At 38.0% G+C, this 14,056-nt stretch overlaps 1 long non-coding RNA gene across 1 annotated transcript in view; it reads right to left on the bottom strand.

Annotated features, from left to right (window-relative positions):
* Positions 1–227: 227 nt before the first annotated feature.
* LOC110354060 (uncharacterized) overlaps positions 228–14,056 on the bottom strand; it is a 35,573-nt gene continuing 21,744 nt past the window's right edge. Inside the window, exons 5-7 of the long non-coding RNA XR_002405472.4 lie at positions 9,935–10,041; positions 6,781–6,855; positions 228–2,822 (exon numbers count right to left, since the gene is read on the bottom strand). This is a non-coding gene — a long non-coding RNA (uncharacterized lncRNA). The remainder of the gene's footprint in view (positions 2,823–6,780; positions 6,856–9,934; positions 10,042–14,056) is intronic.

The following is a 14,056-nucleotide window of genomic DNA, read 5'->3' as shown; positions in this document are numbered from 1 at the left end:
TTTCCACAGAACAATAAAACATGCTCCTTTAAACTTAAATGGATCATTTGAGTTTTGAAATTGGGAAATAAACCAAAATATCATTTATATATCAATAAAAACAGCATGTCTTTTTTTTTTTTTTTTCTATTTTAAGAACAAAATGATACAAAGCAGAACAATATCTCCAAGACAGTGCTTTTGTTTTTCTTCACTTTTTTCTTTTTCAAAAAGATTACCCACAAAAATATGTTAGCTCTTTATTACAAACACACCATTAGTATAAAAAATAAATTCTATTCTAATTGTAGGAAAAAAAATAATCAGAAACCTTGAAATGTTTTATGCAGAGAGAGAGAACAATTTTCAAGGGTGTTGTTGCTAGTGAATAAAGTCATAGACTCTGGAAGCATTTATATCCTATACTCGAGAAGCCTACATCGTAGGAGTCCCACAACCTACTTATGAGAGCTACTGATAATTAAAACTTCATGAGGTGGTCATTTTCACCCAACTCAAAGTGAAGTTCTTGGGGAAAGTCTAGTTTTTATCAGTGAACTTTAGACTTAAATATCTGCATTCAGAGCAGATAGAGGAAGAAATTTAGAAATAGCAAGGCTATTTCTAAAGTTTATTTTCCTTTTCTTTAATTTGTTTTTATTTAAACTGCTGTAAAAGCCATTGGAATATGTTGAAATACTTGTATATCAAGACCTGAGATTCTGAGCTTAGAGTCAGTTGATTTTGACTGAGTAAAAGTTTAGTCTCTCTTATAGGTGGTTGACTCAAAACATGTGGGTGCCTACTCATTGACTCGGAAGGTAATTTAGGGAACTAATTTTGGCCTGACATCTCAGTGATTGATGCTGCCTACTTACAGAAAGCACTTTATGGATTTACAAATCCACAGAAGTTTCCCGACTCTCCCACCCACACGCAAAACTAGATTATTTTAGGATTAGAAAACTTGTACAATTACTCAGTAGAACAATTCTTTAGTGAATTTTTCTGGGATCAAATTTTACAATCTTCAAAACAGACATAGAAATTATAATCATTTTGTGAAAAGAAAAATCTATTAAAAAATATCATTAGAGCCATGCATAGCTGGGCATATTTTTCTACTTTGTCCTAGCGAATTATAGCTTCACCTGTTTCTTCACCAAGGAAGACACCTTGCCATAAAAACACGTATTGTTTTCCATAAGAACTTTATGTAAAAAATATTTATTGACTGAAGGAACAACACACTTCTTATGTGCAAGTCTGGATTTGGTCAGCTGCATCTCTTTTATCTCAGTTATGTTCTGCAATAATTTAACAGACTTCCATAATACCCTTGAACCACTCATTTCTTTCAATCAAAATGTGATAATACTAATTTAATACTAAGATCTTTTTTTTTTTTTTACACTATAAAACCTTAATTGGTTATGTGACCCTTTCTTATAAACCTTCACAGTATATCTCAGGGCTGGGATTATTGGGATAACTTCCCCTCCCTGCTTTAGCATTATGCAGTGTAATCAACTTGCAGTGTCATTTAAACAGGAATGGCCATGAAGCTCCAGAAATCATTACTCAATCAGTGGTGATAATTAGTCTCTGAGGCATATGTTGCATCTCTGGAACATGTGAGAACAAACTAGTTATAGTTAGCTAACATTGCACCAAGACAACTCAGAAATCCTTCCTCTTAAGAACATTTTATTCTAATCATTAATTTAACAATCAGATATTAATACATTATATTCACAGATTCTAACCTGACTACCAACTGATGCTGTACCTTATCATCACTGTATCCAATACTGTATTATTTATGGGAATTTAGGGTGGAAAATCAATACATGCTTCATATATATGTGTGTATATAGAGAACATATATAACTATAGATAAAAAAGAAGTATGTATATGAATGTAGATTTAAATATATGCATTATCTAACAAAATTTTCATTTGTAAAATTTTAAATCTAAAAAAAAAAAACCTTTAAAATATTTAAAAACATAATGCTATCTCTGAACAATGCTACCACTTCTTAATGGCTCTCTTAAATAATATTAAATATAACTCAAGGCATGTGAACGCACAAAGACTTAACACAGGATCTGAACATCTGTTGTAGCAGCAGCTTTTGGGTGTCATTAATTTCCCACTTACAGATTACAAAACATCACATTACCTTTAATGGCTCATCAAAATTATGAGCAATTGTTGTAACTGTATCTGCACTCCCAGGAGTCTAAGCACATCACAGTCTACACAGTCATCAGAGTAATGAAACAGTTTTGAAGGAGAATGATGTTGATCTCTGACTACCTGAAGAGTTCTTTATTTTTAGGGAAGAAAAGCCTTCAAGAAAGATATTTTAAGTCTTTCTCATTTGACCAGGTTATTTAATTCATCACCTTCTTAGACTCTGGTGTAACTTAGCTATATTTAATAAAGACAAAATAGACTTCATTAATGTGATTTTCCCAAGTTCATCTTGCTCCCTGTGTTGTTAATGATATCTAGGAAATGTTCACTATGTAATTTGCACAAAGGTTCCCAAAGTGAAGAATACCTTAAACACCCACAATAGTGTTGGTATGGTGAATCTAAATTCCAGTGCACAAAAAAATCATTGAGCAAAACATCACAAGTTATTTATTTACCTATCGACAAACCATATTTGCAGACCATCTAAACCACATGCAGGCTGCTCCAGCTCCAGGTCCCTAGCAGCAGGCTGCTTTTAACAAGGCACACCCAATGGGACAACTTTTTCTGGCGGATGCTCTGAGCAGTATGAATTTGTTCTGCAATTTTGGCTCCAACATATGGCCTCAGTGCCAGGCTGTGAAATCATATAAAGCATCAATTCATTATTTCAGTGAACTTCTTCAAAGTGGAAAAAAAGCACAATGACACATGATAACTATGCCTCGAGACCAAAGTGGTCACACAGGGGCTAAGAGAAGACATCGACTATGCAGTGTGAACATGAGCTAGTCTGCACTGTTTGGGTCTGGGATTCTTTCCTGGTTCCTATCTACAAAACCAGAATAGACATAGTCTCCAGAAATAGATGTAACCTCCTTCTCTACTCTTGAATCATATCTAGGACTTTTCTTTACAGTATCTTCCATACTTTTGCCAATTTTCTCTCCTCTTTTCCTCTGTGCAGACAGAATGACAGTATTTCTCACCATGGCACAGGTTCATCATCTGGCTTCCTACTCTGTGTATCTGCAGCACTTCTGAGTCAGGAAATTGCATACGGTCTGTTTCTACTGTGTTCAGGGAAGCACAATTTTGAGGATGCTCTTATAAGCAATCACATTACATTGACAAAAAGGTAGGATTGCTTTAGTTGTCTTCTCAAAAGTAAAAATAAAATTAAAATGAAATAAAATAAAATAAAATAAAATAAAATAAAATAAAATAAAATAAAATAAAATAAAATAAAATAAAATAAAATAAAATAATAAAATAAAATAAATAAAATAAAGTAAAATAAAATAAAATAAAATAAAATAAAATAAAAATCTTTAGGACCCTGAAAATGGCAAACAGCTCGTATGAAATGGGGAGACCTAAATCCAGCATTATACTATATGTAGGAAACCCCCAGAGTACTCAGAGAGAGGTCTGCTGCCGTAAGAACACCTGACTACCAATTATATGGAAAGAAAATAGGATAATGCATTTGTTTCCTTTTTTTTTTTTTTTTTTTTTAAGAGAGAATTCTGCCCCTCCTATGTAAGATTTAAGAGAGAACCACTTTCATCATATATTTTTCAAAATGTTTGTGCACTTACAAACTACTAGGTGAGAAATCTGTGAATAAATCCTTCCTCATGCCTATCAAGTGCTGTGCTGCCTGTTAGAAGATTAGCATGTGTTGAAGTAGGCTGAGGTTTACCATTGCTAAGCCTCAGCACTTCAAAGAATACCTCAGTGCTTTTCACAACAGGACTTGGATTAAATGAAAGTGCCCCTCTTATTTTTTGGCAGCTGACTTTCTAGTGATGCAAGTAGTTAGAGAACAAGTTACTTCAGAACATGGCAAAGTTTGGTAGGTGCTGGGCTTTCTACGCTGTCAGAGCTCCATGGAGAAAGTTAATGAAACCTGGGTGCTGCTTTACAAATTCGCAGCAGAATTTCTTACCTCTCACTTGCAACACTCATACTAGCCAGCCAGCAAGGAAGTTTACACGATTAATTTAATCTTCCTCATTCCCCACACTTCTTCTCTGATTATGTTCACCTTCTCCCCAAAGGTGCAGTCAACAGTGAAAACTGGTAAATAGAAACCAGTTTTATTCTGGTTATTTTGTGTGTGTATGTGTTTTCTGGAGAGGAGAGGAGGGAGGTTGTTTTTAATTCCTCAAACTGGATCACCTTTCTGTTTATCTTGTATTCAGTTGCTTATTTCTGGCTGTCTGGGGAGCAAGGCTAAATGGGTTTGCCAGGAGGAAGAAAAGACTTCAAAAGTGAAAAGAATCTCTTTCAACAAAATTTATCTTTAAAGACACATTACCATTGTGTGTTTGGGTTTTTTATTTACTGAGCAAGACATAAAACTACGAGAAACTATTTTCTTCTTTTAGCATATGCACTACAGTCACATACATGTGCACATTGTTGCCCTCAACACTTTTTTTTTACCATCATCACTTCCTCAAACAAACAAACAGATTAGTTGATTTAGTTATTATATTTATCAAAGGTACTTAGACAGAATCTGAGCATCTTGCAGTTCAGGATGGATTTATCTGCATAACCCCCTCTGAAACCTAGGAATGCTATTATCTCTCCTCCTTTCTCTGTAGAAGGAATGGAAGAGTCCACACCAGCAGAACATACTGCAGCAAATGGCTTTGAGCTCTTTGATTCTCTCTTGACCCATGAAGGAATCTAACGAGCTACATTAAATTAACTAGTTTACTTCTGGAAGGCTAAAATTACGTGAGATGAATCCCTTCCACTGTTACTTGTATAAACTCATATGAGAAGGCTCTAATAAACTCTAATTTCCTGTGTTGTAGGTTAATGATTTAGTCACTAAATTACCTCCATTCTTTGTTTTGCCTCTGACCTTGGCTAGCCTTTCAGGTTATTAGCACACTGTAAATATTAAGCATTAGCAATGCGTTCTTTCGTATTGAAAAACCTTAAAGGCTTTTTGAAAGGTAGTTGACAGATGTTTAAAACTAGGCTAATCAAATCTATTCCCAGAGCTCCACTCTGTTCTTGGCAAGACAGCAAGGCAAACTTCTGCCTTTGTAGGGTCACAGGATGGATCAGATTGGAATGGACCTCAGGAGGATTAGCCTCAACTGCTGCTCAAAGTAGGGTCAGGTATAGGATCAGATAAGCTTGCTCAGTGTCTTACCCAGTTCAGTCTTGAAAAGTTTCCATTCCAAGGATGGAATTTTCATTATTCATATTACGTATTACAACCAGTAAAATTTATTGGTTGTCTACAGACAAAAATCTCAAACAGACAAAGAAAAATCTGTTTTGGAAACAGAGCAGCACAACAGACAAACTGATTTGCTTAAAGATCTGTGTCCTCTGTCCCCTAAATCCACCCCGGTCCAATAATCCCACCTCCCCTCCCATTTCCACAGCAGATTAGTTGGGGGTCCGCACCAGACTGTAGCAAATACAGTCACAGGGATGCAGATTGTGTCTACCTGCTCCTGCCTCAGTGGACTACTGCCAGGCACTATGGATAATGCCTGAGTCATTTGCCTCTGTCTCTGCAAGCACTAATTTAAATCTTTCTATTCTACTCAGCTCCCAATTTCTGCACAGCCCTAGGAACATAATATCTTTCTGAACTTTACCCTTCTCTGAAATTTGGTTGAAATCGTCTGTCAGATTCAAAAGTTAGGGAGAAGGTGAGAGACCAATCAACAGACTACAGGAATACATAAAGTTTCATTTCTTTAGGACACGAGTCTGAAAAGCCAATTATCGTGTGATTTTCCTACAAGACTTCAGAACCTTGAAGAAAAATGTACAAAGCAGGATGTTTCCTCTAACTGAGCAGACATTCAAACTTTTTGGCAATAAATTGGCATTATTTCGATTGCAAATTTGCATCTTAGTAGCATGGAGGTTACATCAGTTTCCACTGTTATGCAAAGACATTAATCCTGCTTCAAATGTGTGTAGACTTTTTAATCCAGCATCCCCAGTGTGCGTACAATAATTAAGTATGCCCTGTAGTGCTCCAATGAGCAAAGTATGATTTGTGAAGAGAGGTAATATCTTTTGTGAGGCTAAGTGACAGAGTTGGGAGATAAATCAAAAAAAGCTCTCAGGCACACAAGCCTCTTTTTTCAGGTTATTCTCATAGTATGACAATGGCTATGTGCCTCACACCTTTCCAAAATAACTACTGTAGACTGAGTAATGTGTTAGTACTCAAATGAAACTGGGGGTAATGCATACAGAATGGGAATCAGTCATCCCATTCAGGGATCAGGGCAGTTTCCAACAAATAACACAAGGAACTGCAGAATATGTATTTTTTTCCAACAGACTTAATCACAGTTAAAGAACACGATTAATACCCAAGTCCCTTCTGATTGTTCAGGACTGTTATACGTAAAAGTGGGAAGGAAAGGCAGACTGAAAGCAATGCAGCATTAAATGGCTGAAAACCTGGAAAGAAAAGGATAAGGTATCTACAGCCTTCTCTTCTCCAGGCTTCCCACTGCTCTAATGATGTAAAGATCACTATTGTGGTCAAAAGAAAATTGCAGACAACACGTAAGAAACTTGAGTTGGAAATTACAGACCTGCTGAAGTTAGCTTCTGTTTAAAAAGAAGCCACAGGTTTTCCAGCTGTGTTGGTCAAAAGAGCTACTTCTGTACTACAAAGAAAGAAGAGGAAAAATAATGCAAACATTAATCTATCATAATTCAGAAACAAACTTAAAAATTTTGAAAATTTAGATGACCAAAAATAATAAACAATTTTAGATGTTTTGACTGTTTTCAAATATTTTATTTCAATTTTGATTGCTATGTTTTGTTTTTGTTTTTGTTTTATTTAAAATATGTGGCTTAAAAAGCGGCTTAAATTTTAGATATCAGTCTTATAAGTGAGACAACAAAAAAAAAGTCAAAACACATCAATATCTTTGTAATAAAAATAAAAAAAATAGTAAATAGAACAAGTCCTTTTTCATATTTCTAAATAAAATATTTTGTGAATAGTATCCACAGTCAGCCCCTGGGTTTCATTAGCTAGACATCATTTTTTCTGTGCGATGTGATGACTGAAGGCAGTCAGTTCTACCAACAAGGGTTCTATTTTTGGCAGGTGAGTCAAGCTGTCTCCTGGAGAGACAAAACTGCACTGTCATAAGGGTAGGATTTCATCTGGGGTCTGTTCCTCATGAGATATGGGGATGAGGTGACCAGTATAAAACAGTAACCAGCAGAAAGTGAGTGGTTCCCCCCCCAAATTATTGGGTGTGTCTGGGCAAATATTCATGCTATGGGTAACAGACAATGACCCTTTTCATTGGGAACACAGGCAGAGAAGGAGATGTTACAGCCCTGTGTTTTAGACTGACTGGATTTTACAGCATGTAATCAGTGGTCCATAATGTCTACGTCCTCAGTGTCTGAGCAAATAGAGAAGGGACAATCCACTGCCCTGCTAATGAAAGGGTCTTGTCTCTCCCTTATGTTAACATGTGGTGGTTTCACCCTGCTGGGCAGCTGAACTCCATAACAGATCTCTCATTCCCCTACACAAAGGAGAAAGGGGCAGAAAATGCAATGGAAAGGACACAAGGGTTGAGATAAGGACAGGGAGATCACTCAGCAGTGAGAAACTAACAGCAAACTAAAAACACCTTCCCCCACCACACCCTCTTCCACTTCCTCCCCTCTGAGCTCAGGGAACGATGAATGGGGGCTGCGGTCAGTCCCTGAGACTTCGTCTCTGCCGCTAGTCATTGTCCCTCTCTGCCCCTGCTCCCCATGGGGTCCCTCACACGCGATGCCGTCCTTCCTAAAGTGAGCCTGCGGGGGCCGCCCGCAGGCAACAGCTCTTCAGGAACTGCTCCCACACGGCTCAGTCCCACGGGGTCCATCCCCCAGGAGCAAACTGCTCCAGCACGGGTCCCCCACGGGTGGGCGGCAGCTCCCCCCAGACCCCCTGCTCCTGCGTGGGCTCCTCTCCTGTGCAGCCCCTCTCCACGGGCTGCAGCTCTGGCCCGGGGCCTGCTCCTGCGGGGGCTGTCCTTGAGCCACAGCCTCCTCCAGGCCACATCCAGGTCATGGAAATACAGTGTTAGTTCTCAACAAGTGCTGTGCCTCCAGATTCACAAAGCCAGTTCCCAGTCTTCTCTGGTGTTTATTCTGCAGTTAGTGAGAATGAAATACTGTTCAGCTTCCTGATGCTCAGCACAGTCCTGGGTCCTCCATTGCACAGCAGTTTAAGCTTCTGGAAGAGGCTTTTTGTCCCTGCTACTGATGTATGGGGACCTGTAGGTCTAAGTCCTGCCTTTGCACAGTGAATGGTATGTAAAGGTCAATGAATATGTCTAGTCATGCTTCTTCTCAGGTATAACACTGTGCTGGATGGACCCATCTCATGGACTAGACATCGCTCCACACAGGCTGACTTAGGCTGTCAGTCACTTTATGGCAGGAGCTCTCACAGCAATTAGCTCCATGTTAGGGCTGGCTGTTTGGGGTTTTTCTCTCTTTTCTCATAATGCAGTCCAGCCTCTCCTCCCCCTTCTGCTAAGCTGTATTGTCTCATTCCCTAGGCAATCAGCACAAAGTGTAGAGATCTAATCTCAACCTTGAGGGCTTGGTACACTGCCATATGCCAGCCTGCAAACTAGCTTCAGACCCAGAAGTGCCAGGTCTGTGCCAGCATCTACCTCTGTCTTTACTAATGAACATCTAAGAACATGCTAAAAGCAGTATCTGAACTCTACCTAAATGCAGCACTTTATCCTGATACTCCAACTTACTCATAGTTACTATCAGGATTTTCAGCTTGGCAGAGGCAACTAAATCACTTTCTCACTTATGAAATATTTACCCTATTAAATCACAATGATCCCTTCTGGCCTTATTCTCTGAAAGATGTTATAAGAAGTGCCAGCTCCAGGCAGAGCTGAGGAGAGTAAACAGGGTGTTAGTATTTGGCAGGAGAGGTGCCTGCCTGTCTCATTTGCTGTGAACAGTTGGTGACATGGTGCTGTATGAATAGTCTCATTTTCCAGTACGTCACAGAAGGGTTTGGATTTGACCGTGAGAAAGAAGTTAGTCTAAGTCCTGTAGGAATTGACTGGTCAGGTTTCTTGTTACAAAAATAAGAGGTCTCCTTTGAAAGATCCCATCATCTAGATGTTTGTATAGATTACAGCTGAATGAGTGGAAAGAAAGAGCTGTGCATGCTACAGTGATACAGAAACTTAATAGGTGGGTGGAGCAGAAAATACCGGTAATAAAAAGAGAGGAGAACATTCTCAGCACTTCTTTAACATTGCAGAATGGTTTCCTATTTTATTCAAATACTCAAGAGGTGTGCATATAAATATTTCTTTACGCTGACAGCTTGAGAGATCTATAACCTTCCCTTTTTAAGCTTGCATGTCTTGTCACAGCAATTTGAAAATTTAATAGAGAAAATTCCACAATTGCAATGTCTTTTCCAGCTAGTTTCCTGCTGCAGTGAACTCCAGGCCATAAAATTCCTGTATGTTACAAGTCTCAAAACATAGCTTTTCAGATCTTTTTTTGCTTGGGCTTTTTTATTGTTTGGTTACAGAGCAGCCACATTTTTCAGATATGCTTGTAATCTGAAAGGAGATATTTTAAAATGACATAATGAATTCCATGTGACTGAATGATGGTAAATTGGCTTCACTGCATTTAAAAATGAAACAGATGATTTTGTACTTGAAAGGATGCAAACTCAACCTGGTATATGAAAGCCAAACTATCTTCTGTCCTCTTCACACAAAAAGGATTGGAGCAATCTTCTTTCCATATTAATGTTTCCTACACGAAGATATGTTGGGTTTCACCTGCAGTAATAGAGACAATGGTGAGTCTATGGGAAACACTTTCAAAGACGAGAACAAAAGCACTTGTACAAACTGGCTTAAGAGGGAGTCTGCATCACTGTAGGGTTTTATGAATAGGGTAGTCAAACACGTTTTGTATGGAATCCCAAATGGCCCCTGTCTTTGTGATATGGTTATTAATAGTAAAAACCCTCCAGCTGTAATAAAGATCCTCCTATAACAAAACCCCTTATCAAAGGCAAAACCACATCCAGACATTATCATCAATTTCAGTTTTCTTTTTAGTTGCCTAAGTGCCAAGTAGCTACTTCCTTTCTGGATTTGCAAGTGTTTCCTGGTATCTTTCGATTCATTCTACATAATTTTCCTCCTAGATTTTTTCTTTTTCCCCACTTGTGCTCTGATTTCCGTTATACAGCTTGGAGCATAAAACAACCTCTATTTTGTGTTTCACCCTCATCATACACTGACTTCCTTACACTAAAAACAAACAAAACCTTTCCAACAGAGTAATGTTGCAGATGGAAACAAAAAAATAGAACAATAACAGTTTTATAGGAATATGCCAGTAATACAGCACCTATCCAGGAGTGCAGACCAAACCATGTGAGTAAAACACCCTCTGAATGGCATGCTAAGGGATTGACAGGCATCCTATAGGGCATAGGAATGATGCTGGGAATGGCACAGATGTCCTCTTCAACCATTGACCTCCGTGCTGTGTGTTAGAAGGTACCCTGTCCTACAACTGCATCTTTGCATTCCAAGGAGTATATTCATCCCTACTTAGGCTATACTGGCTGAAAACTCTGTCCTGAAGCCCATGCTCCTGTTCCTATACTCCTTAAATTTTGCATTTTCTCCTTTACATATTTTTTTTCCTGCAGAGCATGGGATTTCTCATAAGGGTTTCAATTTCATGTGACTTAGTCATAGTCAAAACATAACGGGAGAAATTCAGGGTCAACACTAGGGGTTTGGTGTCTGGCTCCCATTGGAAGTCATTAGGAATAGTAATGTTACTCTACTTTTTACTATACTTTTGACCTTGGAGACTCTCTTCTGTACTGGCCCTCATAACTGAATCAAAACTCACAAAGTGCACCGAGAAGCTCAGAGGAGTAAAATTGTCTTTCTTGAAACCTGAAGACCATCAGGGCGGTGTCTGATTATCATTGCACAGCAATGTGAATTGTCAGATTACGTTCCATACTCTTTAAATAGCCAGCCATAGTATTTGACCTGATTACTGTGCAATGGATTTGACAGTCTAGACTAAACTATATGAAAAAAAAAAAAAAAAAGAAGGAGAGAGAGAGAGATTTTCACATCTTTTAAACTTACCATTCTATTCATTTAATTAACTGAACCTGTTCTGATATTATGGAGCACATTACAAATCTGTCTCCCAGGAGACCCTGCAAGTTTTGCTGATATCCCAGTCACAGTCTGTTAGACTTCACCAAGAATGTGAAAATATTGGTATTTTGTCTTCAGATCAAGACAGAAAAATACTTTTCTTGAGACTTGCAACATTAAACAGATTACTTTCAATTTAACTTTGTATCTTATTGAAATCAGTGAGATTTTTTTTGTAATCATCAATGATCAATCATCAATGGTGCAATCAGACACAAATAATAGGAAGCAAAATATAGAAATATTTTATGCAGATAGTGAAATGCAGTTTTGTTTTTGTTTGTTTTTTGGCCCATGCAGAAATTTAACTGCAACTCCCCACTAATGTGTTGGTCATGAGTCATGATTTTCTAATACATTGGCTCAAAATGTTCTAATAGAAGGAGAAAAAAAATAATAATTCCAAACCAGTTTATTGCCATTGCTGTGAAATATGGCTCTCACATGGCAAACAAGAGCTTGGCTATATAGAAGTGTTAATTTCATACTTAAATAAATAAATAAATAAATAAAAGAAAAACTGGATTTGATCTGTTATTATTATGCTATCACTTTAGCTTGAGAACTTTGTGTGGCATTTTTAAGTTACATCGACCTCTTCCAGTGAGAGAGCCATCACCTCTTTTTTAGAAGGGATGTACATGCTCAGATAATTCTTTGACACCTTCTGTGTTGAGCAAAACATTTGGGCAGTGGAGATTAATCCACTCCAAGAAATGATGTCAGGTAATAAGTAATGTCTAGGCAGAAGGAAGGCATTTTCGAGCAGAGAGGTGTTTTTTTATATAACCTCACTGCCAGGAATGGACACTTTTGGTTCCTCCCTTCTGCCCTACATCAAAGGATTTATATTATTTATTTTCTTAAACTGAAAGTTCAAGACCATTAAGGCACCACAGTTCATCTTTAAGATGAATTGCAAACCAACTGTGCAGTATTTCACATTAATGATTCGGTGCATACTGAACAGCTTGCACAGAAGCAGGATACCAGTTCTCTCTTTGCTAAACACAGCAAAATAGTGTGATCTAGAATGCAATTAGCATTGTTAGAAAACTACAATGATTACAGTTGTTTAAACTGTTAGTTACAAGTAACTTCAATCAAGAAATGTAAACTTCTCCAGGTTGCAAATGAGTTGAACACAAATCACAACTCAAAGGAAATAATTTATTGCTTATCCATCAGAAATCAAAGTTAAAGGTCATCTGTAAACAGTTATCCAATGATCTAGTGAACTTTTAAAACTTCCACTATTTGAATTTTACAGAAGATTATATATATCACTAGGTAGTTTCCTTTTCCTGGAAAAGGTAATTTCTTTGCTAGAAAATATTTCAGCTTGCAATAAATTTCCTGTTTGGGCTAATAATGTTCACTAGTATTAGTTACTACAGCATGCATATGCAACTGAAATTTGTTTTTTAAATGAAAAACAAATAGCTTTTAGGATTTTTGATAGCACAAGACTGAACTCCTACAGCAAAGATGAATTTTGGAAGAGATGAAGGTTAATGCACAGATTCAGGCACCAAAACCAGTCAAAGTAGAATATGGATCTCAGGTGAATAGTATATGACCATTCATCTCCGCACTTTTCCAGGGCAGGACAAAATTTTGTTCCTGATTATACTTTCTTCAAGCCTTTCCTGGTGGCCTCTGTGGCCAGCTAAGCTGATTCATTCTTCAAGTATAGATCTGGGCTGTGTGAGACTTCATTGAAGGCTCCATACCTGCGTGCCCTACTCATGAATGGGATGCTCTAAAGGCAAACTTGTCCTTTGCACACATCAGCCTTTGGCAGATGAAGGTGCTATTCCCTGTACAAAAGGTGTTTTAAAATGAAAGTAACAATTTAAAACATCTTTAAAGAAAAATAAGAAAATTTCAGAGAAGACCGCATAGGAATGTAAAATAGTTTATGATTGCTAGATTATGTGCAAAACATAACTAAAACCAAATAATGGTTTCTCTACAAGTTATTTAAATCCTCTTGTGCCTGAATTGATTGCTTCTTTCATCATACTGCTTTAACCTTAATAGGTTTGCTTTTGTGTGATTATATCTTATAGCCTTTTAATTTGACTTTGCTAAGGTGCTGGGAAGCCCACGGACTGTTACCAGTATCTCTCGTATAGTCATTAGCAGCGCTCCACAACCCTCCTGACCCTGTCTCTGACTGCATTGCCCTTCTTAGACCAATCCTCTTAACATTCCTCTCACCTGAAACATATGTAAAACACTTCTGCTGAAAAGGGATTTAGAACCCTCTTCTGAACATGGCTTTCCTACAACAGGAGACGTAGAATCAGCTGAAGTTGCCTGTACACTTTATCCAAAGCAGTGAGAGGTCTAACTTCTGTGAAATCCACCAAAGAACTATTTAGAGCACTTGCAGCACTGCAGGTGTCCCAGGAAAGCACTCCCAAATGTGCTGCTGATCTGATGGCATTTAATAAGCAGGAAACTTAATCTTTAAATGCCCTTTCTGTTTTGACATGCACTTGCACAACCTCCCCTTCCCATGGGGATATATGAAGGGCCGGTGCAGAACCAGAGGCCACCTGAGCCTGCAACAGAGCAGCAACATGAGCAC

Source organism: Anas platyrhynchos, chromosome 2, assembly GCF_047663525.1.
Source record: "Anas platyrhynchos isolate ZD024472 breed Pekin duck chromosome 2, IASCAAS_PekinDuck_T2T, whole genome shotgun sequence".
NCBI classification, from domain to species: Eukaryota; Metazoa; Chordata; class Aves; order Anseriformes; family Anatidae; genus Anas; species Anas platyrhynchos.
The sequence above is the reverse complement of the archived record's forward strand: the minus strand, read 5'-3'. Positions and strand labels throughout refer to the sequence as shown.